This window comes from Cygnus olor, chromosome 16 (assembly GCF_009769625.2).
Source record: "Cygnus olor isolate bCygOlo1 chromosome 16, bCygOlo1.pri.v2, whole genome shotgun sequence".
Classification (NCBI taxonomy): Eukaryota; Metazoa; Chordata; class Aves; order Anseriformes; family Anatidae; genus Cygnus; species Cygnus olor.
This window is the reverse complement of record NC_049184.1, coordinates 13,549,246-13,575,629: the sequence shown is the minus strand read 5'-3', so window position 1 is coordinate 13,575,629 and position 26,384 is coordinate 13,549,246. Positions and strand designations below refer to the sequence as shown.

Genomic DNA, 26,384 nt, shown 5'->3' with positions numbered 1-26,384 from the left:
TGCTTGCCCCTGGACAGGTGGCCCCGACTGCCCCTTGCCTCAGTTTCCCCAGCTGTAGATGCGCTAAAACAGCGCTTTGTAAACTGAGGGGGGTTACGTGATTCGGTACGGGGACGGGTTGCTGCTCAAAGGTGCTAAGCAGGAAGCTACAGACTTGACTCAGCGTGAGAACATCGATTAGGAGTCAGGAAATCGGCCAAAAATATTTGTGGGTTGGTTTCTCCAAGTGCTTTGAGATCTTCATACGAGAGACCGCGTAAATGCACTGTATCATTACATTATATCCTTGAAAAACCCATCTGGTATGATTTCGCCCTCTTTTTTGTTCCTTTGAGCCCTGCGGGCTCATTCTTCGTCCTCCCTGCCCCAAAGCCGTGGCTGATGGCAGTGCCCTTGAGCGGTGAGCAGCGCCGCTGGCCGCCCTGCTGCGAAACCCGTCGCACCCAGGGCTTCCCCAGCACCGAGGGCGTGCGCAGGTTTATGGCGATCAAAAGGTACTTAAGAGAGTCAGAATCTTCTTTTTTTTTTTTTCTTTTTCTTTTTTTTCTTCTTTTTAATTAAAAATGTCGGGATTCAAACTTTACACGGGATTTGCACTGGCTCCGGTCCCCAGTTGGCATGTGTGAGGCGGCACCCGGGAGATTCGAGGTTTCCATGACATCATCCGGTAACTGTGAGCCTATCAGTTAATTAAATACTATATCCATGTATTCTAGTTAATTGATGCTTCCTTTACATGGTTTATTGTGCTGCAAACTGGTATTGCTTCTGTCTCACTGAGCAAACACAGAGAGGGAGAGAGAGCAAGAGCCGCCGGGATGCTCCAGCTCGCCGCGCAGCCGGGGGAGCGGGGGATGCTGGCACGCCGTGCCCGCCGCGTCCTGCAGCATCCCCGGGGGCCACCCATCCATGGGGCTTCGTGGTGGCACTATGGGTGCCGTGGGCATCTCTTATGGACGAGCCGAGCCGGGCAAGGCTTGCAGTTTCCCCCGTCCAGGTTTGCGTTGAGCTGCTGAGGGCAGGGTCCTGCAGGTGGGTGCGCAGAGGAGGGATTTTGGTGGGACCTGCTGCGTTTCTGCAGTGCAGAAGTGCGGTGTCCTGCAGGAACGTGGCTGAGCCCAGGGCAGGCTCTGGGATGTGGCTGCACCTCCTGCCTTAGGGGAGGGGAAAAGACATCACCTCCGTGGTTTTAGCACATGGAAATATCTTAAGTCAGGAAATCCAGCGTGGCTGGGAGTTGGTAACGTGACGTGGTCTGGCAGCAGGAGCTGACTGCTGCCCTCCAGCATCACACCTCGGGCTCCTGCAGCTTTCCCCAGGGGTTCAGTCCCGGGGGTAACAGCAAGCCCGCGTTGCCTGCTGTGGTCAGCCCAGCTGCAGACCAGGGCACGGCACCAGGCTTGCCTAAAAGATGAGCACTGAGCTAAGCGGTGTGCCCAGAGCCAGCGTGACCTTCTGCACCCACTGTGTTAGAGCGGGGAGACAAAGCTTCACGGTCCCCACAGAACCAGCACCTGATGGCTGCCTCTTCCCCCTGGCCCAGCCAGCTCCTGGGGGCAAAATCCAGTCCTCGTCCCTCGGCCGTGGCCCAGGGCACGCACACACCTTCTCGTTCTTCTCAAGCTTGACTCCACTGCAGCTGCTAGGAGGAAGGACGATATTTTCGGTTAAGGGATTGCAATCCAGAATGCAATTTCTGCAGCTTCTTCCTAGGAGTGTGGTTGTCTCATAGTCTGGGACTGACAGATCTCTGGTCTCCTGCTCTGACCTTCTGCTGTCCGGGGGCGATGTGTGTGCTGGTGGGGGGGGAAGGGGTGAAGCAGGACTTGAGGGAGCTTAATTCACAGAAGATTTGACAAACCCCAATTTCAGCTCGGGCTCCACATGTGGAACTTCAAGACACATCTGCATGCTGCTGTGGGGATGTGTCCGTGCTGATAGAGGAGATCCTAAAATGCAAGACAGTCCAGTTGGCAGGAGGAGCGTTTCTTCCCTTTAACTCCCAAGGAAATGCTATTCCAGAGGCTTCAGAGGAGCATATTCAAAGAGGAAGGAGTGGTATCCTATACAGACTGACCACTGGCTATCTTCTCTCCCTCCTTTTTTTATGCCCTTTCGCTCTCTTCCCTCTTCTTTCTCACCAAATGTAAAAATTCTCCCAAGAGAAGCTGGGATGCTGCACGTGTGCTGAGAACCTTTCCCAAGGGTGACCTTGTAGGGTTTCCACCCTCTCTCAGCAGCTTCCAGGCTGTCCTTTGTCAAGCAGGCAGTTCTTGTCCTCCTGCAGCTCCACGCTTCTGCAGGGGGGAGGAAACACCACGAGATTTGCCCTCTCCAAAAGCTTTGCTTCTCAGCGCTGCTCTGGCCTTCTTCCAAAAGGCGGAGTGGCCCCGGCGCTCCGAGCAGCCGCTGCAGGTGGAGTCGGGTCCAGACGAGGGGGTCAAGGCAACAAATTTGCATCCCATTGCGGTAATCCCCCTCCGAATGATCACCTCTGATCCTGCCACCCTGCTAAGTGCTGTGGTGGTGGTGCACTTTGGAAAATGGTGCTGTCTTCTGTTAAAGGCAGGTATTTTTTTCTGTAATTCTCTTTAGTGTTGCCTTTCGAGGCCCCTCTATGTGGCTCCTTTCACTTCTAATTACTGCACTAGGAGATTACAGTGTGGTGCTGGCGACAGAGAGAGAGGAAGGGGGAGGAATGGGATGGTGGAGAGGGAAAGATTTCTGCGGTAATTTGCATTTAAAGCTGGCACTCAGCATTATATCTCCCTGTTCACCCATTGTCTATAAACATTTTAGCTCTTCCTTCTGCCTCATCAGAATGAATTAAGCATTTTCATTGCACCACCAGCCTAATTAGAGTCATTTACTATGTTGACACAAAGGGTTTTTTTTATGAGCATCTCAGCTTTAATACACTACAGCAACATTGGAAACCTCCGATCAAAAGGTAAATGTTTGGGGGTCAGAGATATTTTTCAACATTCTCCCAAGAATACAAACAAGTTCCCGGGGAGGTGACGCGCGCGCTCGCGGCCCCGCTGGGACGCCGGCGAGTTTGCACGGGGAAGGAGGGTGCTCGTGCGCTCCTCCTGCCTCCTGGTTGCACTTGTTGAAGGGGGATGGCTCAGTGCAGGGCTGGCTTTGTGCTCTGCAGGCGCTGAGCGGCGCGGAGCATTCGTTGGGTGGCATCGAAGGGCGGAGGGGGAGGACTCGGTGTGGCCCGTCAGCTCAGAGCTGGGCTGCTCGGGTTCTGGTGGGTCTGAGGGTGTGGAGCCCGTTCGATCTGTGGCACACCTCGGTGCTGGGTGCTCCACGTGGGCATCCTGCAGCCTGGGACGTGGAGGTTTCGGGTGGCTCTGGGTGCTCTGCTTTATTATTAAAAATTATTACTGCCCTGTAGTTATTAACCCAGAAGAGAGCGTTCCCTCCTGTGCCCCGATAGTTCGGTGTCTTTAAGAGGTTTTAGAGAGGGAAGCGGCCAGAAGCTTCGCAGAGATCCGAGCGCGGTCACAACATCGGCACCTTTGTGCTGGATGAATGTCACGCCTCCCAAATCTGCCCCAGTTCTTAGGGATCTGTACATATACAGAATTGCAAATATTTTTTGCTAGCTTACAAGAGCCACGTGCACAGGTCTGTACTCCTTGGTTCGGCTTTGGAGCCCTTTTGAAAATGGCTGTGACATTTCACGCCTTTATGGTGGCTGATTTCTGCCTGGGTTCCTCCTACAGAGCTGTGCTTGCCCAAGGCAAGGAGGCGCCCTCCTGGTACAGGAACCTGGATGTGCACAGGAATCTTTGCAAGAGGCTCGATCCTCAAAGTTTTGAACAAGGAATGTCCCCGGGTGATCTGCTTGTTCGCGTTTCTCACAGTCAGCAGTGCTGCTATTGCGAGGAAACCTGAATTGCCTTTTTACCAGAAATTTTGTGGATCAGGAAAGCTGTTTGTGGTCTCTACTCAATAAAAGCAATGGTTTATGGAGCCACGTTCAAAATATTTTGATGTCCACTTTTCAATGTCTATATTTCGTAATGAAGATTAAAGGAAATTTGTTGTCAAAATACCCCATAATCTTTCCAATTGTTTGTTATTCCTCAGGAAAGAGATGCAAATGGAAGTTTCTCCTATTCAGAAATTTCACAGGTTTCTTTGAGTGGACCACACTGACCTTAGGAGCCTCGTGACACTTTGTCCTTCTCTTTAAGGCTCTCATCTCACACCCCGTGCCTAAACCAGTATTCCGGCTTTGTTATACAATCGTCGTCTTCCTTCACGGGTCTCAAGAAAAGCCTCAAAACATCCTGTGAGCGTTATGTCGGGAGGTCAACGCGGTAATTTTTTAATACTCTTGACCTGATGAGGGCCAAACTCCTCATTAGTAGTAGCAGACAATGTGATGCGCGGCATATTTGTGTTTGAGATTTTTCAGTAAGATTTGTGAGAAATGGGGCAATAGTCACTAGCTGTGCATGTTTTGATGAGGTTGAGTGTTCTGGAAGAGCATGGGACTACATGCAACATACATACAACTACAAGGAACTTTAAACCTAAAATGTAGCAAGTCAAAGGCTAGGCTATTCTAAAATAACTTCTGGGGGGGAGGACTTGGAAGGGCTTGAACAATTTTTTTTCCCTTATGCTATTACATCAAAGATTTTTGCACTGCAGCAGATAAAATGCAGCTCACTCCAGGCCATTTCAGATCACAAAGTCTCTTAAGTAATCTGGTTTTTAAATATGTAGGGCAAACACGGCCAAGTGTTGTGCCTACACTTGTACCAACTCCTATTTATTAATCATTTATAAAAAAAAAAAAGTTCACATGTGCAGAAAAAATATATAAAATGAGGTGAAGAGGTTTGGTCTTCTGCATCTTTAATTTTCTTCCGAGCATTTTTATTCTTCCTGCAGATGAATAAAATAAAAGCGGAAGCTGTGCTGGGTGTCTTCAGCCTCTAGGTGCAGCCTTGACCTAGCAAGATGCAGAAGGTGGGGAGGGATGAGCTGAGGCCGTGCAGAACCAGCAAGCCCAGGTCGGGAACAAGAACTTCATTCATGCCTTCTGGACTTTTAAGGAGCTTTGGTTTTTTTTTCCCCTATGTAAAAGCAGCCTTAAAAGCAGATTTTGCTCGGCCTGCAGGAACGGCAGACATTTCTTGCTGATTTTACTGTTTGCTGTTTGCGGCAGCACACATTTTCGTAGCTGTAGGTGCTCTTATGCTCAGGAAAAGGGAGCAGACCATCATAACCTTCTGGGCTCCCCATGCTGCCGGATCCTAGCCCAGCCCCTGCCCTGCCTCCCCTGTCCCATGCAGGTCTCACTGCTGCTGCCCCAAAGCGTGGGGAGAGAGGAGGGGACCCATAAACTGGGCACACCGCGTAGAAAAGCAGGAACTTATAAATACGTTTATCTTTCTCTCCTCTTTGTGAGAACTGTTGTTACCGTACACAGTGAGTAAACGCCACCACCCCACCTTTCCCCCTCCTTTCATGCCGTGGAAGAGCTTTTGGCGCATCCCCGTGCACGCGTGTGTCCGCGCATAGGCTCACAGAGGCTGGCCGCAAGCTCGTTCTCTTCTGGGAAATTAAATACTTATTTCCATAATCCTGCCAGGCCTGGCTAAAGCCTCGTGCTTCCCCTGAACTCCTTAACCCCCTTGCTGGGCTAGATGTGGCTGTGGCCTGCGTTTTCCAACTCCTGGCCTGGTCGGGGCCAAATTGCAGCCAGAGCAAATAGTTCCTGCGACGTGGAAGAGCAGCAGGATGGGCTTAGAGGGAGGGCTGGATCGTAAAAATACATCCCTGAGATCACCAAAGCCTCAGGCATCTCCAGCTACATATGCACCCAGTAATTATTCCACAGACTGCAAGAACAGTGAAGTGTTGCTTCAATTTACGCATTCGCTGGCCTCTCTGCATTTGTTTCGTAGTCAGAGACTAATGGCTCGGGCACCGGACTGGAACCCAGGAGACCTAATTTATTTCAGGCTACGCTACCAGCCTGCTGGGGAGCTCTGACCGAGCCTTTCTCCTCCCTCTGCTGTTCCTTCCCCTCTGTAAATCAGAGCTGGCGACGGCCAACTTGTTTGTAAAGTTTCCGATAAAAGGCACCGAGCGAGATTTGAGTATTAATAACGTAGCCTAGCGCTATGAAAAATTGATTTTAGCCACCGGATCATTAGCAGAGCCGGTTGCTCACTGTGATATTTAAGTGCTAGTTGTAGGGAGAAGAATTGCCGTTTCCTTTTCTTTCTCTTTTAACCGGCCTAAGTGCTCTGAACGGCCACCGAGCCAAAATCCGGATGCCATCGCAGCGCGCCCGAGGAGGGGGAAGATCGAGGGAGCAAGGCCGGGGGCTGCAGGGGAGGGGAAGGTGTTGGAGGGGGAATGTTGGATGGGAAAATAGAGCAGAGTGGGCAGATTGGAGAGCGACAGATTGTGAAAGCGGGGGAGAGGGAGGGAGGTGGGGGAAGCGATCCTATTAGAAATACCATGTGTGTGCGCGGGGAGGAAGGGCCGCGGCGTGCGCTGTAATATTATTCAAGCAATCACATGTATCGTGTGTTAGATAACTCTTCTGGTTGGTTAGCACCGCCAGGGCTGTAAACGTATGTGCTTTAATCCCAGACGCATCCCGGTTCAATCCCAAACGCACCGGGCTTTTCCTGAACCGCTCGGAGGGAGCGAGGAGAGGGAAAGTTGGGGCTCGCCGCTGCTCCCGGCTCGGCCGGGCTGGAAGCAAAGGGCGAGGAATTTATCTGCTGCTGCCCAGGGAAAATGGCTCCTGCCTTGACACGAGGAGCATGGGGGCGGCCCGGGGGGAGCTGGGTGCGAAATAGCCTCCGAGAAACCGCGGCACGTCTGCAGCGGATTAGGGACCCCCAAACACTCTGCCTAAAGGGGTGGGAATCAAACCGAAAGGGTCTGAATTAAGCAGGCCGAGCACGAGAAATGTCGAAATGGGGCTCCAAACCCTGTGCTGACACCATCGGCCTTAATTTCCCCCCGAGTGCAGGAATAAAAATTCATAGAGACATGATGAAAGGCTGGGAGTATCAGACGGGAACCCGGAGACTTAACCCTGAATTCACTGCGAGGGGCTTGTGGTCGGGATATTTACATTGTGCAGAAGCGAATTTTGGGTTTCTGTTTTCACATTTATTTTTTTTAAAGTTGACAGAATGTTTCTTGAGTCTTAGACGTGAGCTAAGTGCTGTTTATTAGCATTTATCCCTGTGTGTATGCATGCGCACACATGCGCATCCTTGAGGATTTTTTCGCAGCATCATTCAGATACGAGCGCGGTAATTGTGTAGTTCTTACGCCTGTGTAGATTCTGAGATAAAATGCTTTTCGCAGCTCAGGGATGCAAATTTGACCCAGAATTAAATTATTTTTAAAATCTTCCTCTGAGTAGAAAAGAGAATTAGATTCGCAGGGAAGGGAGATGGGGAGAATTGGCAAATTGCGGGCAGGTGCTGGGCAAGCTCCCTCCCTCCGAATCTGTTAATGCATCTTAATCCTGACCTGCATGCCCTGCCCGGCTGGTGCTGTGGCCTCTCCTGACCAGGAATTGCAAAGGCTGCTGAGGCGCGTGGCAGCTTGCGTGGGGGTTTTTTGTCGCCGTTCATTTTTCCTGTACTCTAGGCAAACCTCAGCGAGGTTGCTGACTGTGTTTCATTTGTGACCCAGTTACAATCTGAATCCGATTCTCTGTTTTTTTAAACAAAATCATTCTCCTTTTGTTTGTGTGCGCACCTCTGCGTTTGCATGTTGCCCCCAGTTAAACTGCGAAGGAGATTTTGAGTGCGCACAGACGAAAATGTCTGATTTTGAAAAAGAGCCCACGATGTATTTTGTTTTGATTAAACGTGGCAGCTGAACACGGTCCCCTTCCCCTTCTTTTGCCGTTCTTTTAATTTGTAAACAGGTGATTATTTGTTGTGGCGTTCCTCAGATTTGGGGGAGTTACACGTGAACCCTGTGGAGCTCGGTGTTGCTATGCACAGTGCTGATTTCGATGGCAGAAACGCAAAGCCCTGAAAGGAAGGCAGCATCTCCGCGAGCCGGGCACACGCACACCGAGTCCTGCCTGCACTTTTCATCCTCCGTCAGCATTATCCGGCGCGGGGGGAAATCGGAACGACGTGCAGGGTCCGAGCAGGTGCAAAACACTGGGCTGCAAATGCAAAGATTAAAAGTTGGGGTAATGGTGTTAATGGGAGGAGGATGTACGTGCAGCGAGGTTGCAGAGGAACTGTTTGTAATGCTCCCCCAGTACAGCTTCCAGAGGAAAGTATTGCAATTCTCAGTTTTCCACGTTTTAGTGGTGTGCTGGAAAAGCAACTCTGTGCTTTTAAAAGTATCTAAATATAAAAACCTAAATAAGTGCATCCTCTAGCCAAATAACAGAGAAATCTGGGTGTCTGCGGAGCTTATAGAATGAGATTTGGTTATATATTTTTGGCTTGCAGTTCAAAATAATTCAGTTCCTCATTCGGTTATGCTCTGCCTCACTCCATGCCTCTTCTGCTTCCTTTTTCCCCCTCTAATCTTTTTGGTTCAAACCCACCCTTCCCTCCCCAGTTTGGCCAGCACGTATTTGGGTCGCTAGCCTCGAATTGTGACTTTTGCTCCTGAGAAGAGAGGAGCAGGACTGCCAGTTCGGGTTTGCCTGGATGTAACTGAATTTACCGGGTACTGAACGTGCAATGTTGGAAGCCAGCTCCGTGCCTTCCCTCTGTAGGCTCTGCCTGCCTCGGCACCTTTTTATTTCAATTGCTGACAAAGATACAAGCCCAAGTGCTGGGTGATTACGTTCAGGTTTTCCACTCTACCCATCGGGGTATTACTTACAGCTCCTAATGACTCCCCTCCAGGAGATTCCTCGCTATCACAGAAATGCATCTTTCTCTGAAAGTCCTGTATACATAATACAAGAACCGGAGAAATTTGAACGTGATGAAAATGAATGTATTTTCCCAGGTCAGGTTGTAAGTGCTGAGCTCACAAATGTTGATTTTTGGCCTACAATTTTTCATTTATTTTTAATTTAATCACATGTTTTAGTTTGCAGGCACATTCTGAAAAATGGTCTTTATAAAATATGCAGTCCCCATCACAGCCTTATTACATCACTACTGCGCTGGGAGAAAGACATCTCTCGGAATTGAAAACCATTTTAATGAATTGTTGTTTTATTTTAGGATCCCTTTAGGTTTCCTAGAACATTCGGTCTGAGTCGTCCATCTGAAGAAATCCCGCTCTAACAAATCAGAATAAAAAAATATTCCCCAGCCCTTGGCCAGGCTCGCAGCAGCCCTCTGTTATAAAACAAAGGGCTGCGCTGATGGGGGGGAATCCCACTGTGAAGTAGAAAATCAGCATTATTGCTTAGCCGTGGATTTTGAATTACATCGCACGTGAGATTTAAAAACTTGATGGGAATCTGTGACCTTCTGGCTTACCTACCGCTGCAGCGGAAGACGGTGACCCTAGAAGAGCATGATTTACTGGGGAAATAAAGGAAGCCGTAAAATCTGAATAGGACGGGTTATTGTCAGTAAAAGGCACAAAGACCAAAAAAAAAAAAATCTGAACCCTAATTGCCAGCGTAAGAAAATATAGAGGAGGAAAGAGGGAGATGAAGGGCAGAACAAGAGCATCCCCAGTGGCAAAATGGTTAAAAGAGAAGACTGAAACCCAGGAAAAAATCAAGCAGTCAAGTAGTTAATTGACTTTGCTTTAATCAGCCCAATGAATATTCATTAGTGTGCTGGTCCTAATCATGGGGGCCATGTTGTCCGCATTTAGCAAGCGCACGCTCAGCATCATGCATGCCTCAACAGCTTCCCTTCCTCTCGGCGCTGACATTAAATTTCGGGGCTTTGCGCCTTCCCAGCTCGCAGCGAGCGGGGATTGGCCCAGCTGCTCGCCTCCGAAATGCCATAGCAACCCCTGGCCCGTCGCCTTGGCAACGTGGGGTTTTTTTTTCTGTAAGGGCCTGAGCCAGTAATCCATAGGCTTAATGTAGAAAATATGCCTTTGTGGGGCATGTGGATATAGATATAGGGACGCGAGGGAGAGATTGAATGGGCGGCAGGCGTGCGTGCCTTCCATTGTGTGCCCCTGCCGCGGCCGTGGGGCACGGGACCTCCTCCTCCTCCTCGAGCTCTGCTTTGGGTTATGGATTTTGCACTTTTTTCCCTTAAAAAAAAAAAAAAAAAAAAAAAGCTACAACAAAGCCAGCAAAACGCACCGGCTCTCCGGCTGTGTTCGTTTGCAGCCCCATCCGAAGGGAGGAGAAATGTTGCCCTTCGCCATAATTCCCCCCTCGGAAGGACGCGGCGAGTGCTTTAAGAGATATAGGAGCCGGTTATTCACATCGAGCGAGGTTCCTCCTCCTGGAGGAGGTGGGTCTGGAAATGAGCTGCCCCATAAATCAATGGAGAATTGCAGGCAGGGAACCGGAGTCCCGCAGCGCTGAGCGCGGCTGCGGCCGCTCTTTGCTCCCGGCGGGGTCGGGTGCCCCGAGAGCGGCTCCCAACACCCCTGGGTGCTGCGGGGCAGAAGGTGCTGGGCCGGTCCTGTGCTCCTGGGGCAGCCCACGCTTCTGTAATCCTCACAGCAAGGTGCTCAGCAGTGTTGGACTCTGTTCTCAGCTTTAAAAATAAAATTAAAACCAACCAACCAAAGAAAAAAAAACCAACCCGCTACATTCCGAAAGCCAGCAAAGAGTTTTGGGGCTGGGAAATCCAAACAGTTAATGCTAGCTTGTAAATAAAGCGCAGAAATTAAAAAAAAATAAAGTAATGCTGACCTCGTGTGACATCGTCTCCAGCGGAACAAAACAAAACAGCTGCAGGGGAAAAGGCCCAAAATAGCCCGTCCTCGGCGGGCTCGGCTGCAGCATGCGAGGGGCTCCGCGAGGCTCTCGGTGTGCAGATGGAAGCTGCACAGGAACCCAGGAATAGAACTGCAGAAGGTTAAGCAATGGGTACTTTAAAAAAAAAAAAAAGCATTAATAATTTTTAATACTCCCTTCTATCGCGCTTTTTTATAGCTCTTAAGATAGAACAGAAGTGGCTACAAGTGAAAAACTAATTCAGAAGCTGTGAAAGGAATCGGGTTTGGTCTCTACAAGAGTTTTTTTTAATGCTTCTATTATCGTTATCTTAAATTATTCAGAAGTGTCATTTTGAGCTCACGGTGCAGGCACATGGTTTCACAGAAGCACGTGCAGAAGGATCCTCTTCATTTCACAGGCCAAGGCAGAGCAGGGGAGAGGTGGCCGTGCTCCTGCCCCGTGGCAGCAGGTCTCGCACCCCAGGAGCACGGTGGGCAGCAGCACCTGGGTTTGTAGGATCAGCAGGATCCTACGCAATTTTCACAATCCTACGCAAGTTTCACGACGATGCTAAAAACAGGAATATTTAGGGCTGGTTTCCAGGGCAGTTGTAGGGCAGCACAGGAGGGAGCGAACTTCATTTTTCCCAATTCTCCTGGGCTGAACAGCACCAAAAGCGCGTTAGGTGTGAGAGCTCAGGGCTGGGTTGACCGATGGTCCAAAGGCCGGCTGCGGCCACGGTGGGTGGGAAAGTGCTCCTCTGCATCTGCACGTCCCGAGAGGAGGTTAACCAGCCACCCCTTCCCCGTCGAGCAGAACTACTGCGCTTTTCACCATTTTCAGTGTGAAAGGCAGAAATCTGCCGCCCACAACCACATGTGGAAGTTGAAGGCTGGGGGCTTGGGCTCCGAGGTCTTCAGCAGCTCCCACCCCGCTCGAGCACCCTGGGGCAGCTCTGGCAGGGAGAGACGGGGCTGGGATGGGGTTTTAGTTTTTTTTTTTTTTTTTTTTTAATAAGATGAAATCCACACAGAACTGTAGCTGCAAGAGCAGAGAGGAGAGAGGGGAATGGTGCAATACGTGAATTGAGGAAGGCTGCTTTAAATCAGCTCCATCGGCGGGTGGGTGAAGATCATTTCAGCCCGTGAAGCATCGAGGCAGAAGGGCTCGTAGGATCCAAGGGCGGCAGAGCGCTGGTGTGAGACAAAGAGCTGCTGGGGAGGGAGGGAGGGGGCAGGAGAAGCAGGTTAACAAATATTTACAGTGGTATTTTCAAACAAATTAATTTGGGGAATTCTGTCTTTCTTAGAAGAGGTGTTTTGGGAAACCCCTCAAAAAGGAAGGTCAGAACTCTGCAGCTCCTTCACTGTGCGTTTGACATTGGGTTGAGTAGTTGAGAACTGGAGACGTTTGCCCTGACTGGTACGGGCAATTGTCCTAGAAGTTGGGCTGATGGTACCTGGAAATTCATCTTCTGTTAATCCCAAGTTGTTTTATTGTCCTGTCGGGGAGCGTAAAGCATGCCCTGAGTTTGGTGATAAACTAAGCAGGTGAACGTGATGGGTTATCAAGGAGCAGCTCCGGGACCACCCTCAGTTTCCAATATGGTAAATGGGGAGGAAGGAAGGGGGCTGGAGGAGAGGAACAACCCTACAAGTGGCTTCGCATTAGAGCTTGAACAATTTCCATCAAAAATGAGGATAGACTTAGAAAGATTTCGTTTTCAGAGATTAATCTGATCAGTTGTAATGCTAAGCAAAAATCAAAATAATCCTTAAAACAAGTAGAGCTTTTTAAAAACGGCATGCTAATGTAATTTCTTCTTTTCATTCATTCTTACAATACCTTTTTTTTTTTTTTCCTAGCTACAAAAATCCCCGTGAAGCAGCCCCTGTTGGGAAAAAGAACCCCCCCAAGCCAAAATCCAAGGTAAGCGTTGATTAATATGTTTTCTTCATTCTGAAGTTGTCAGTGAGGCAGGTTGCTTTAAATGGATTCTAACACCGGCCTGCAACAGCACTGCATCCGCTGGGCCACGGAGCCAGTGTCTGCACAGAAACATGCTTTTTTTTTATCAGTGGTGCAAAACCAGGAAATATTCCCCTCTAGGTACACCCGTTAAAGGTAGGCACACCACGCGGGGCACAGATTTGGTCTGACTACTCCTTCGGCACAAAGGCTGCTCAGAAAAGCGCAAGGCGTCGGTGCTGGCACCATTTCACATCCGGTGCCTTCAGTGAAGCCAGGAGCAGAGCAGGCAGGGAGCTGGGGTGAAGGGGCAGCTCGGCTCGCTGCCTCGCACAGCCTCCATCCAACCCTTACCCACGCAACCTGCCACACTTCTGCATCAGGGCAGCGTGCAGGCTGATGATGGAAAAATCCCTTCTCTTGTGCAATTGTGTATTTTCTCATCTGTATTTTTGTTACTGGCAGATAGGGTGGGAAGAGGAAAGGATGGGGAGGAAAATTAGCACAAGATCATGCAAACAAAATGAGGAGGGATGGAGAAGAAGAAAACAGATGCTAATTCCTGAAGCTGCCCCTTGCAAGCAGAGGTCAGGAGCCCTTAGGAGGCTTGAGCGTGGCAAGTCCACGTCAGGATCCTAAAGCCCAAACTCGAGCAGGTTTCTCCTCCAAGGAGGGCTCATCCCCTGACTTGATTCATCAATATCCAGCGACGTGCTTCTGCAAGCAGAGCGCTGCTGCAGCGGCCGTTGCGCCTCTGGGTGTTTTGCTCTCAAATCCTGGGGGCATCAGCCAGACGGGCAGCTGATGCTGTTCTTCCTGAGCAGTGCCGGTACCAGTTGCAGTCAGAGCCCAGTTTGGGAATGGGCAATGGTTTAGTCTGTCCCAAATTCAGCCGTAGCATGCTCTGAGCAGAGGCAGAACCAAAGGAGTTCTCTTCTGCTTGCAAACCGTGGCAGTGCTTCAACAACCTTGTGTTTGGTGGCTTCCTGCTGGAACTGGAAGGAGGCCAGGCACTTGTCTTACATTTACTAATTTAGGAAGTTCTCCAGAGGCTGAGGTTTTGGAGAGGTTTGGGTTTGGGTTTTGGTTTAGAGGGATTGACTTTTTAATGAGGACCCAGCTACTATGCAGCTAGCTGCGAAATCTTGAATCGGGAAGAATAGGTTTTGTTACACTGTTCGGCAGAACAATGATTTTGGAAAACAAAACCGCAGCAAAGAGAAAGAAAACCGCAACAAACAAAATAATATTTATTTCTGCCATGGCAGCTCTGTGAACTGAAAATGGGATGTTTTGTTTTGCTGGGCTCGTACGCAGAACGTGATTGTACCCAGTTCCAGACAAAAATGTGCCTGGGCTTTGGAAAGGGGAAGAGGAGGGTGGGAAGCTCCATGTCTGCGGAATCACTGATGCAGGAAGATGCAAGTGCTGTGTTGTGTCTAGTTGCATCATGTGTGAATCCATCAGCGACTTAAAGAAACAGCAAACGCAGTGCAACCTCTGACTGTGGTTTTTCCATCTGCTTGCTGATCCGCCGGTGATGAGCATTCAGTTTTGCCATCTCGTACCTTCAAGAAGTCCGTGTGGGAGCTCACAGTGATTTATTTTAGCTGAAAAAATACCCAGCAGTATCTGCAAACTTTTGTGAAAAAGCCTTGATTACGTTGTTACACCGGCACGCTGGCATCCTCGTATCATGAGAAGTGATGTTTAGATTTGGGGGTGACTTTCTTAGCAGAGAGCGTTTTAAAGATGCTGCTGTATCTGACATTAGGTTCATCTGACATGAATCTGGCATTATCTGACATTAGGTCAGATAATAACTACGGGTGGAAAAGTAGGGGCTTCAGCTTCTCACGTGGATCTCGGCTGTCGGTTTCTGGTGTGGGACCTGGGTCCATAAGGTGCTGATTGCGAGGTCAAAGCTACTCTGAAACTGTTGTCTGAGGTCAGTGCTAGCACGAGCTGTCCTCCTAAATCCTCATACATGGGCTCAGTGTTTTACTCTAACCAACTCCTTCTCTCTTGCGTTGCTAATTGAATCTCAGGAGAGCTTCTGCCTCCACAAGGAGCCTGCCAGCCCCGTACCAGCTCTCACAAACACGTCCTGACCCGCTCAGGGACTGGCCGGTTTCATTTTTAGCCTAGTTTAAGGCAAGCAGCTCTGGGCCACCCCATGCAGCGTGTAGGTGTGTCTGTCTGTCAGCTCCCATAATATTTGTCTAGGCTGTCAGCTAATTTCTACCAGTTGTAACAGAGGCAGAAGCCTTGGCTATATTTAATCCCTACCAGTTTCCCAGCACGGGCAGTGCGGGAGAGGAGACCCCATCACTGCTCCCCCCGCGGGGACGGGAACTGCACAGCTCCTGTAAGACCCCAGAGCCCCCAAAGTGCTGCCTGCCTCAGCAGGATGGGGTTGGAAAAATGGAGCAGGAGCACCACCAGTTCTTTTGTTCATCATTCGTTCGCTCGGTCACCGAAGGATTTATTTTTTCAGACGAGCCACGGAGAGGTGGAAACCAACGAGGTGTTTCTGGGAGCTGTGGCTCGTGTCATGCAGGGTGGGTTTTGGCAGGTGGAGGCTCCGTGCACGTGTGCTGGAAGTCGGGTCCTTCTTTTCTGACCTGTCTCATGATCACCTTTCCCAGGCAATGCAGCACGTTCGTTTGTAATGATTATAACATTCCTTTTAAAATGAAACGCAGCCTTAATCACGGTGGGTGGTTTCAGTGGCCGTGCAGGAACACCCATGGTTCCACTGACCCCAGCGAGGGAAGGGGCAGCGCCGCAGCAGCCCTGAGTGTGCTGCAGTGACTAGGGCCTGTACTCGGCAGCGATGGCAGGACCACGAACACGAGGCAGCAGCATTGCAATGCCAGGAGGCGCTGATGCCTGCACGGACGAGGGCTTGGGCAAGGCAAGAAAGAAGCCGCAGAACTGCACCGCTACCCCAGCGGTCCCACAGCAGCTACACATCCACTCCTTTGTGCTACCATTTGTGCGCACGAGTTTATTACTAGAGCAGGACTGTTGTGCTCGCAAAGGCTACCCTCAATGGCAGTAATTTGGTTTTGTCATGGTAATACAACGCCGATACACTGCAGACACAAAAGTGAGTTCTGCATGGCTTGGCAAAGAGGTTTTCACATAGCTGCTGGGTGAGTCCATTGGTTTCTCAATGTTCCTAAACAGGAATGGGTCAATGGTAATTTTTAGGAAGGCAGATGCCCCTTGCTGAGCTTGTCTGACTATAAAGTGCTGCACAAGACATGCAACGTACATAGCATCCTCAGCCCTCAGTGTAACTTGCAGGCTGTTAAAACTGCACAGCAGGAACGAGGGCTCTTTTAATCCGCTGAATTTGTTGTTTAGCATGACCTGAATAATCCAGTAGGGCTAACGTGATCTTCAGCACTTGTACTCAACTGCCTGTTATCCTTCTTGAAGCTGCAGGACATCAAAAATATCTGACTGGTTTGGACCGAAGGCAGTTGCTTGGATAGTGTCTGTGTGCAATTTGTTTTTCAGAGCCATTGTTCCAGGCTGTGCTATTCCCGATGCCACTAAGTCTCTGTTTCTGTGTCAACTTTTGGGTAGGATCTGCCTCGAACATGCTGCTCCTTCTGTTGACCACATCGTTACTTCCTTTATTTTTTTTTTCTTTGGTGGGAAATTAAAAAGCAGAGGAGGGCAGAGCCTGAGCCCTGTGGAAAGTTAAAAAAGTGTCAGAGAGTGCCTAGCAGGAGGCAGACTCTTTCCTCCAGATTGCAGGGCATGTGAGGGCAGAGCCTTGATCGGTGTAAAGTGCATAGATGAGAAACTGTTCTCATTCACCCAAATTTACAGCAGCTATAGGGACGTTTAAATTCTTCCCCCAGGTCAGCAGCCGCATGGCAGCAGCAGCACAGGACTGGTGGGGTCATGGACATGAAGCACGGGACCAAACCACCAAAACCCCCTTCCCTGGGGCTGGTGGTCTTGGTGGGCAGGCTCTGGTTATGTCTTTCCCCATGAGATAAGCAGCCGAGGCGTGTGTTCTTCCTCCCAGCCTGCCTCTAGAAGTGATGGCGTGGGAAGGGGAGGTGTGGTGTGGGGAAGAGGCTCCCGTTACTCTGGGTCTGCGTGGTTGTCTGTCATGTTGCCTTCCTGGCCCTTTCTGTCACTAATGTTAAGAGCTTGTCTGGGGTTATGAGAAAAAATGATGTTGATAAGGGAAACTTTCAAACCCGGCATCCTTAAGAGGGCATCCAAATGCTACACCGTACAAAGGGATAGAAATTAGCTCTAAATGCAGCTGCCTTTACCTGCTTTATGGAAGAGAAACATATTTTAAAAGGATATATTTTTTTTGTAATCATGCTGGCTTTATCATTTGCAGAAGGATGTCTCCGAACAATACCCTGGAAAATTACAATTGTCAGGCAGAGCAGAGGTCCTGTTCTCGCCTCCCACCCCTGCCGCTCCGCTTTTCCTGGGCATAGCAGCACTGAACAAGGCAGAGGATAAAGCACTATTTAACCATCAAAAGGCAGTGCCAGCCAACCATGGCACCGACTTTCGGCTCCCGAGCGTGCCAATAATGAAGTTTTTAAAGGGAGGACCGTGCACAAAAGCCGGAGCGGAAACCATCCTGTGTGGTCCGGCGAACGTACACGCTCTCCTCCCGGGGCTTCTCAATGGCACGAGGGCTGCCGCCGAGCGGGCAAAGCCCTTCTCGAAGCTTGAAGGGCTCCCGGAGCTTTTCAGCTCGTTGCAGGATCCTCTGAAACCCTCCGCATCCTCCTCCCCTTGGCACGGCGGAGTCGATAAAATCAGATCAAGGCTTAGCGTTCCTAAACAAAAGGGAGTGGTTAAATGGGCTTTTAAGCACTGGAACCTGTCCAGCTCGTTGGGAGGCCGGAGAGGCGGGGGCGCGGGGGGCCACGGGAGATGCCAAGCCGGGAGTGGAGTGCCACTTGTGAGCAAAGTTGTCGGGAAGTCATTTGGTTGCCCGCGCGTTGCGCGCTCGCGTGCGTGTGCCGAGCAGCTTGGCAGGCGCCTGTGCCCACGAAGGCGGGCTGGGGGCCGGGGGGAGGCTGCTCTGGAGAGGCGCCAGTTGTTCCATGGGCTTTCTGCCATCGGGATTTTTTTTTTTTTCCCTCCCCCTCCCCGTTTCCCCATCCCAGCCCCCAAACGCACGCGAACAGGCTGGCAGGAAGAGCATGCTGAAAAGGATCTGACAGTTTGAACAACACTCGATGACTTAGTTTGTTTTCCCTGACTTTGCGCCAGCAAGCAGGTCTGCGGATGAAAGGCTTTATTAGGCTTTTAAAGCCACTGCCACCGGTCTTTCTTTGACCTGAGGTACTTGAGTAGAAATGAAAACAACGTGTAACTTTCACGGAGTTGAAAGACTGCCCAAATGGAAGAATAACGGTTTACAAGAGACCCAAAGCATCACAAAACGCTTCCCAGGGGGAAGCGCGGCGGAGCGGAGCAGGGGGAGAACCCGTCCCGGGCAGAGGGAGAGGATGCTTGGTCCTGCTGATCCAGCTCATTAGGACGTTACGAAACGATTGCATCCAGCAGGTGTCAGAGCCAGGCATCAGCTTTCTGGGTGTCCAGTGGAGGAAAGTGCTGAAAATTTACATTTCCTGCCCAGAGGCCATAAAAACACAGGTGGTTCCCCAGCTTCCATGCAGCGTTTGGACCTGCCGGCAGCGCCGTGCATGCAGAGGCAGGCGGTGGTGGCATCGACAGGGAGAAATAGGGCAGCTGGGTCCTCCTCCTCCTCCCGCGCTGGGTGCCGGAGAGTCTAAAAAGGGTCAGAGCTGGTTCCGAGTATTACCTAAATTATCCCCTCCTCGGTCCTCAGGGGTGGAGTGAGAATTTCTCATTAACTTTCCGTATGACTGCTTTGCTCCTCAAGGAGCTCGGCTGAGGGGTTTTAGCAAGGAAACCGAGAATTAGGCTTTGCCTATGATATAAATAAATAAAAATAAACAAGCCCCTCGGTGAGGGAAGAGAAAGCATCAAAGACACTGCAGGTGCCAGCAGGCGTGGTGCGATGGATGCTAGAAATACGTAGCCGTGTGTGAAGGAGCCCCCCACTCGGAAAAGTAATAATAAAAAAAAAAAAAAAAAAAGGTGTTGAATCATCCTTTTTCCTTCCAAAACCTCATAGAAGGAAAGAGATGGCAAGCCAGGTTTGTAGAACTGAAATAGTTTCTCAAAACTGGAGACCAGATGACTGAGAAACAACTAGTGCGGATGCTGGCTTATCAGCCTTGGAAAAGACTCACCGAAAGTGCAACTGCAGCTGGTTGAGCCTCGGTAGGCTGGGGAAGGAGGCTTCGTGCTCACAAGCCATGGCCAAGAAGTTTTTCTGGAGCTCTCTACAGGCCTGACCCTTCCTCAGACCGACAATAAATGCTGTGGTCAGCAGAGACCATGAGTCCAGCAGCTCTGGGACAGGATGGGGCGGTCACAGGAGGACATCTCCTAGGGAAAATCCCTGGGAACCACCGGGACTCACCGCGCTTCTGCTCTATAAAAACCTTGCTCTGCTGATAGCACGGACAGACGAGGGCTTTGGCGAGGCCCCGTTGAGCTGTCACCGAGGTGAGTGTGACAACAGCCACTTCTGCTGAGCCACCCCAGTGCAGCTTTGCTTCCCTTGCCTGCAGGCAGGGTTCCCGGCGGGCTGGAGCTGAGCGCTGGTGCCACAGGAGCGAGACGAGCCACGGACCGACCAGCAATGAGCAGCAAAACGCACCCGGGGAGCTGGTGCGATGTCTCCCTCGTGTCTGCTATGGGTCATCCCTGTAGGTGTGCCTCGGCAGGGCCTGGGGGCTTGGTGGGACCGGCACCGGTTGGAACCGACATGGGAACCCCAAGGGTCTGGAGGGCAGAGGGGGCTTCGGGGCAGGACGGTGGGGGAAAGCTGAATTTCCTCCTGTCCCTTTCGCATCGGGTCCCGGCATGATGTGGAGGAGCGCGGACACGTCTGCGCTTCTTGTTCCCTTCCTATAGGACTGCATGTTCTGAATGATCCTGTTACTGTACGTGTCTGCTGAGCCATATGGAGGCTGCGAGGCTTCAGGAGTGTTTGGGGAATATAACGTCAGGAACTGATCATCTCGGCAGCTCTTCCTTCTTATTATCACATCGCTTTTGCTGCCATCCCCACTTAGTCCCTCGAAGCTATTCCCTGGGAAGCCGGTGTTTCCCCTCTGCCTTTGGATACGTTCTTCATGGGGTAGGAAGGCTTTGGAGGCGCTGTCTGAGGCTGGTTGTGATCAGGTAACGCTTTGTAGAGCCCGTTCTGCTGTCAGGCTGCCTGCGAGGCTCTGTAGCACTGAATAACTCGGCCTCTGTGGCCAGAAAGATTCATTTTTTGCCCGCAGACAAAGGTGAGATAACCCCACTGTGAGAAGCGGCTCCGGCGTGGGGTGGTGCTGCTCAGCCACCAGCATTATTTTGCAAATTGCTTTTCTAGCCTTTGATTCCAGCAAGGCAACTTGCAGAACACGCAGGGGGCAGATCGGATCTCCAAGCACTAGCCGGCGCCTCCTTCCGTCGGGACACGGGTGGCTGCTGTTTGCTTTCTTTCTACACCTCTGCTTCTCCTGACCTCCTTCCAGAAAGCCCACTGGCAGTTGTTTGACAGTTTCGCCGGCGAGCCGGGCAGCGGGCACTTTTCCATACTGTGTGTTTTTCTTCTCCCGTGCTCCAAGAGCCTGTTCTTCCCCTGCACCTGTGGAGCTCGTTAATCTCCGCGGAAGATTCAGTTCCTTGACTGCAATCCAAGCCTGCACCATCTGAGGCAAATTGCCTCCTCCTGCCCTTGGGATGATCCTGATCGTATCCTTCGGGCTGGCTCAGCCCTGCACAAGCAAGGATTGCTCACAAAGCTGGCCGTGGATCGCAAACGGGGGGGGGTCATCTTGAAAATTTTTAATTTTTCCAATGCCCGAGGGGTGAAGTCGGGGCTCCACGCACCTCCTCCCTCCTCACACAGGACCCGTAACATGCAGAGCCTCCTAGGACCAAAAATGAGGATCCCCCCTGTTGGCTGACACAGAATTAGGGTACCACAGGGATAACACCACCACCAAGGGTCTTTATTGACATTGGGGTTTGCAGCTTCGATGCTGGACCAGGCCATCTCGGCTGGGTGGCTGGATGCCCACCTCCCTGCAGCCTCCATCCAGCCTGCAGCAGGTTAGGACAGTTTCTGTTCATGGAGTGGCTTTTTTACGCACAAAGCAAGAAGCACAAGGCCCACGTTAAGGGTTTGTGTCCCCGTGACGGGGTGAATGCGACGTAACTCGCTGGGAAGCCTTTACGGCCCAGCTCCTGCAGCCTGGAGCATGGCCGGCCTGCCTTCAGTGCCCTTTGAATCTTTTTTAGCCCCTGGAGTTTTCTCAAGCCCTGTGATATATTCCGTGATCCACCAGCCCCTGTGCGCTGTGCCGAGGGTAAATGCCAGCAGTTTTAGCATTATGCATGGTGTGCACCCAGCTCGTCCCTCCGTGGGCTGGTCATTTGCATATGAAATCTCGCTTTAAACAGCAGCAATCTCAGGGGCTGATTTTATTGTCCTTGCTGCCTGGTCTCAGGCACGGTGCCCTTTGGGACAGCCGGACTTGCTGCTTATTTCTGGTGATCTCTGGGGCCCCGTCATCACTCCTCACCTACCTGTGTCTCACACCAGCAGTCTGTCTGGGCCCCGACCCCACCTCTAGGAGGACCAGGAGACACTGCTCTTTGCCATCTTTTCCAACCGTATCTATTTCTCTGGCCCGATGTTGGGGTTCTCTGATGGGGCAGGGAAGGGAAACCACGTCCCAGGGCGCGAGGCTGACCCCTGCAAGTCCTTGGCATGCTGGGGACCAAACCAAGGGTGGCGCTGGGGAAAGAACGGGACTTTCGGAAGCAGCGCCAGCCTCGCACCTCCAAAGCAAGAGAGACCAGCCAGTGAAGTGGGTATTTTGTTGGAGTGCTTCTTGGTGTTTCTAAGAGGATTGCTTTTAAATAAAAAGGTTTGTAAACAAACAGGTTTGCTTTTGCAGCAAGTCCCTTTGAACGTACAGCTTTTTTTTTGATAATGAAACCGCTTTGTGCACGTCCCCCTCCCATAGCACGGCTTCGATTTTCTTTTAAATTTAAATTTCCCTTCCAGGAAATAAATGTACCTGATTATTTCCAAGTAGCTTTTCTGCTAGTCCTTGCAAAGTTGTCTGTATGCGTACATCTATTTTTTTTTTAAGTCTCTCTTCTTTTCCCCAAATATGTGCGCTGATCTTCTGTGTTCTTTTAATGTCCTCCAGGAGATTTCCATTCCTCGCATCAAGTCTTCCTAAATTGTCTCTTTAATCCCCAGGTTCTTAGTGCTTGGCAATGCTACTTGTTCTGAAGTGCCGTGATGGGAAGGTGGAGAGTTTTTTTTCCCCCTCATTAGCTGCTTTTAACATTCACCTCCTTTGTTTGTGTATCTTCTTTAGATTCCCTTCCCTTTGTGGGCAGGGCTTTGCTCTTCTGAGGTGTTAATAAGCCTCTGGCAGAGACGACATCTGTGGCAGAGGACATTAAGTTCTGAAAAACATACTTCTTGTGTTATGAGGCCTGTTACCTCATCTGAGCAGCAACTACGGCTTTTAAAGAGCAAGGACAAAGGAAACACTGGCTTAGGGCTGCTCCGTGGTGGGTGTGTTTTTTTCAGTATCAAGACTCGAGCTCAAAGTGTTTGTATGGGAGAGGGGGGAAAGAGACAGCCGAGGGGAGGAACACAGAGGAAAACTTGTGAAGGGGAAAAGGAAAAAGAGAAGAGGCTATTTAAAAATACTGTGCATCGCTAAAACCAACACCTAGTGAAGGATAAAGGCTTTGCAGTGCGTACACGCGAGCCATCCATCTGTTCCTCCCTTTCATCCGATCCTATAGTCATGGGTATCAGAAGGAGGAATAAGAGCGGGTAAAGCCTCCCCATCAGAGGCATGTCAGATGTTCCACGCTGAACGAGATCAAACCGGGGATTTGCAGCCTGTGGGATGCAAAAAGATGTCACGGAGGGATGAGTGCTCTTCCCTTCCCATCCCGGCAAACGGGAGGCGAGCGCTTTGGGCAGCACGGAGAGCGCCGGCGTTGCCCGTGTGACGGGACGCGAATGTCTCCCCTTCCCATTCTGCCCTCCTTTAAATTTCTCATGATTTACCCGGGGACGTTATTTTTGCAATATTTTCTTTACTTTCATGTTGTTCCACGGGATGTTGTAGCGGGAACACAACCATGTGCTTTCTGGCCTGTGAAAGCCGGCCTGACGTGCCACACGAGGTGACAGCCTATTTTTAAATGACGGGATCAATTACATGCCAGCCCGCTGAGCACCTCCTTGGCTATCAAATAGTTCTGCGGCAGCGTTTTCATAGTCATCAGCATCTCAAGAGCTGAATGAAGCAAAAAGCTTCATTGCACAGCGTGCAGATCTTGATCTCCCCACCTCCAGGTGCCGGTGCGTGGACGAGAAGTCCTTGCCACAGCCCGGGGGACCGACTGATGGCAGCCAGGTGACAGACGGGGGTCTGTGGCGGCACGCAGCTCTCGGCAGCAGTGGGGGGCTCGGAGGGGGCCTCCTTGCTGCTGCTGCTGCTTCTGCTCATCAAAATCCATCCCCTGCCCGTGGGACCGACCTCGAGGAGCCCGGGGTCTGTCCTCAAGCAGCGCCCGCCCTTCGCCTGGGGGCTGCCGCCTGCTCCCCAAGGACACCTTCCCTGCAGTTTCCTTTCGGAACAGCTGAAAGGCATCCAAACCTCTGTGTGGAAGCTGAAATGAAAAACTGGCTGGCACACGTTTTCGCCGTGGAACTAGGTGACTTCTGCGCCTGCAGATTGACGGCATCGCTGCTGCTGGCATGACAAGTCTCTGCGTGCTGTAACCCTGGCACCAATCAGTGCCACGGCTGCAAGGTAGCCTCCTCTTTCACTGCTCTCACTAGCTCCTTCCCTTGCCTGCTTGGGAAGAGGAGCTATTTATGGACCCGGACAAGGTGACCTCCATATGGCAGATTCTGCCACTCACCGTGGGGACTCGAGCTAGGCACATGCTCCTCGGGCAAGGCAGAGGCGCACACTCAAGCGGCGGCCGCCCGCAAATGTGTGTTGCTTTCAGAGCAGCAGAGCGCTGTTGGCTTTTGTCGTGTCTGTTTGTTTGTTTGTTTGTTTTCTTAAAGAGGAAGTAAACAATCAAAAAGCAAAGATTTCTGCCCTGTCCTGTGCATTTAGGGAAAATGAATGCATTCATGCGGGCTGCATCTCTGTAATGTTCTAAACTTTAATTTGGAATACTGCGAAAAGAAAGAGTATAAATATTTGTTCATATAATCCCCATCACTACGCACCCCTGGAAGGGAAGAGCTTAATTCCTGTGCAGCGGTAACTCTTTCTGTAGCACCAATCCCCAATTTGTTCGCACTCGGGGGGATTGTACAAAAGCTCTGCGTCGGGCACAGCAGCGCGGGAGTGAGGATGGTGACCCAAATCCTTACAGAAAAGGAGAGGCTGACGGGGAGCTGAGGAAGGACGAGGAGCAGGAGGAAAGATGGGGAAAGCCCCGGGATGGAGCAGACGTGCCAGGGGGAGGCTGCTCTATGCCCGCAGCCCCCAGCTGATGCAGGTTCCCCGAGGCTGCTGCGGGCCGGTTTCAGCTGTGCAGGCAGCAGTGAAGTCACTCGGTGGCCAAAGTCAGAGGAGCTCTGCTCCCCGCAGCCCCAGCCAAATAAAAGAGCAGGTTATCACTATCCTTTGCACACAGTGTCCTAGAAAACGTAGGCGAGTCCGAGCGCTGCCATCTTCGTGCCAGTTTCTGCTGTGCAGCTTGCGTGGTGCAGCCCTCGTGGCATGAAGACACTTGCACAGGTGTAGCCAGCCGCCAGCACTCTTTTCCACATGCATCTCAATAATTGTCACTATCACAGTAACAAAATTGTGATCTGAGTGAAGAATTGGTATTAATTATATCAGAGCTGGAAGGGAGTGTGTGCTCCCAGCCCTCGTTTCTAATTTTGGGGCCCTGACTTCCCATGAGCTGCGGCGTTCGCTGCGCAGCCCTCGGGTGCAGGTTTTGACCAGAGGCAGCACGTGCTGAAGGGTCGCAGTGGCACAGAATGGCTTTAAAGCATATGTATGTAACCTGTGAGGTGAAGAAGAACAAATTGTGCCCCGCGTGCCATTGCCCCCCCGTTGGATTTCCTCAAGGCAGTGCAGTTCATGCACAGCTTCCCCAGTGCGAAAACGTGTGGTCTGGGTTGGGGCAGGACAGGGGCAGCACACAGAAAGGCGAGGCGTTGTCCCACTACTTGTGGCAAGTCATATTTGGAGCTGCTTGAATAATTCATGGCAGACCTTAACTATTTCTTTTTACCTGATACTTATTTAAAGGCAATTTTTCTCATTTTGTGACAATATTTGCTTATGCACTTTGGTATATGACAATAGAGGTAAAGCATAAGAAGAATCACCTCCTTTTAATACCGATCATGGAACTTTATTGAAACAAGCAAAACCGTAAAGGCTCAACAGTTCCTGTTTTATTGGACGTCTGCGGAGATGAGCGCTAACATCGTCTCCAGCCTGTTCTGCTCAGCTCCTCGCTCGTATGCTCGTCACAAGCAGGTATCATCCTCATAAATCCCCTCCTCAGGCAGCGATGAGAGTAAACACAGCGGATGTGTATTTTGCAGTCAGCAGGAATCTGCTGCTAGAGATCTGCAGAGTTTCACAAGGAGCATACATTAAAATATTGAAGAGTTTGTTTTAAAGGATATGCTGAAATCCACCTTTCTGGCGCTGCATAAGTTAATACCATCAATATTCTAAATGTGTTTGTGACTCTGAATGCCTTATTTCGAATGGGAGGGATGTCTCAGGCTGGGTTTTCAGCTCTCTGATGGTGCGGATGCAGGTGAAAATCCATGTTTCACTAATCCTGGCCATCGTCGGTGCCGCGAGGCAGCGAACCAGGCACAGTCCCTGCCTGGGGAGGCTGCAGCCCCCGCGACCTCCCAGCTCCCAGCGCAGGCTGTAGGTGCCTCATTACAGCAGCCGTGTTCAGAAACTCTGCTCTGGGCCACGATCCAATGTCTACTGGAAGGAGGAAAACAAAAACCTCCTGTTGACATCACTTTCAGTAGGTTTTACATCGGCCCTGACATGTTTTTCTATTCAGCATATTTTTTTTTTTCCTCCTGAATTCCCTTTCCCCCCCCTCTGTCTTTCCCTCATCCTCTTTCAAACTGGGAGTCACCTTCGGTCCTGCCTTCCAAGCTCTGCGTTTCGCTGAATTTCTCACAGAGCACAAATAGATCTGGAGGATGAGGTCCTGCTGTGTGACCTGCTGGTGGTTACTTCCTTACGTAATTTATTTTAGTCGTTTTTATATTTTTGCATTGGGATTTGTGTCTAAAAGCAACTCTCCTAAGCTCTAGATGCTCGCTAGCCCTGCCCGGCAGCCTGCCAGTTCCAACCAGCCCAAAATATATCACCTTACTTGGCTTGGGGGCATTTTTGTATCTTTAAAAGTTAATCCAGCT

The 26,384-nt window shown here is 50.8% G+C and overlaps 1 long non-coding RNA gene across 1 annotated transcript in view; it reads left to right on the top strand.

Annotated features, from left to right (window-relative positions):
* Positions 1 to 26,384, top strand: part of LOC121079113 — a 136,506-nt gene that overhangs the window by 12,099 nt on the left and 98,023 nt on the right. The window contains exon 2 of the long non-coding RNA XR_005824882.1: positions 12,715 to 12,778. This is a non-coding gene — a long non-coding RNA (uncharacterized LOC121079113). The remainder of the gene's footprint in view (positions 1 to 12,714; positions 12,779 to 26,384) is intronic.